We start from the raw sequence: 1,558 nt of genomic DNA, 5'->3' as shown, positions 1-1,558 counted from the left end.
ATCATCCGTCTCCATACCACCCTGTCCTCTATATCTGCCTCTTTTACACCAACTGCCTGCATGTCTTCCCTCACCACATCCATGAACCTCCTCCTTGGCCTTCCTCTTTTCCTCCTACCTGGTGGCTCCATCTTCAGCATTTTTCTACCAATATAATTCATGTCCCTCCTCTGCACATGTCCAAACCATCTCAATCTCGCCTCCCTCACCTTGTCACCAAAACATCCTACATGTGCTGTCCCTCTAATAAACTCATTTCTAATCTTGTCCATCCTCGTCACTCCCAACGAAAACCTCAACATCTTCAGCTCTGCTACCTCCAGCTCCACCTCCTGTTTTTTACTCAATGCCACTGTCTCTAATCCATACAACATCGCAGGTCTCACCACAGTCCTATAAACTTTCCCTTTCATTCTTGCAGATACTCTTCTATCACAAATCACTCCTGTCACTCTTCTCCACCCACTCCACCCTGCCTGCACTCTTTTCTTTACTTCCCTAACACACTCTCCATTACTTTGCACTGTTGACCCCAGGTACCTGAACTCCTCCACCTTCTCCACCTCTTCTCCCTGCAACCGCATCACTCCACTGCCCTCCCTCTCATTCACACACATGTACTCTGTCTTACTCCTACTGACTTTCATTCCCCTTCTCTCCAGCGCATATCTCCACCTCTCCAGGCTCTTCTCAACCTGCTCTCTACTCTCACCACAAATCACAATATCATCTGCAAACATCATAGTCCAGGGAGACTCCTGTCTGACCTCGTCCGTCAACCTGTCCATCACCACTGCAAACAGGAAAGGGCTCAGGGCCGATCCTTGATGCAGTCCAACCTTCACCCTGAACCAGTCTGTCGTACCTACTGCACACTTTACTGCCGTCACACTGTCCTCATACATGTCCTGCACCACCCTCACATACTTCTCTGACACACCTGACTTCCTCATACAATACCACAACTCCTCTCTCGGCACCCTGTCGTACGCTTTCTCTAAATCCACAAATACACAATGCAGCTCCTTCTGTCCTTCTCTATACTTCTCCATCAACATCCTCAAAGCAAATAAGGCATCTGTGGTGCTCTTCCTCGGCATGAAACCATACTGTTGCTCACAGATGGTCACCTCTTCTCTTAGCCTGGCTTCCACTACTCTTTCCCATAACTTCATGGTGTGACTGATCAACTTAATTCCCCTGTAGTTACTGCAGGTCTGCACATCTCCCTTATGCTTAAAGATCGGTACCAGCACACTCCTTCTCCATTCCTCAGGCATCCTCTCCCCTTCCAGAATCCTGGTAAACAATCTGGTTAAAAACTCCACTGCCATCTCTCCTAAACATCTCCACGCTTCTACCGGTATGTCATCTGGTCCAACCGACTTTCCATTCTTCATCCTCTTAATCGCTGCTCTCACTTCCTCCTTACTAATCCTATCTACATCCTGCTTCACCAACTCCACATCCTCCAACCTTCTCTCTCTCTGATTTTCCTCATTCATCAGCTGCTCAAAATACTCCCTCCATCTTCTTAACACACTCTCCTCACTAGTCA

Source organism: Silurus aristotelis, assembly GCF_946808225.1.
Source record: "Silurus aristotelis genome assembly, chromosome: 8".
Taxonomy (NCBI): Eukaryota; Metazoa; Chordata; class Actinopteri; order Siluriformes; family Siluridae; genus Silurus; species Silurus aristotelis.
The sequence above is the reverse complement of the archived record's forward strand: the minus strand, read 5'-3'. Positions refer to the sequence as shown.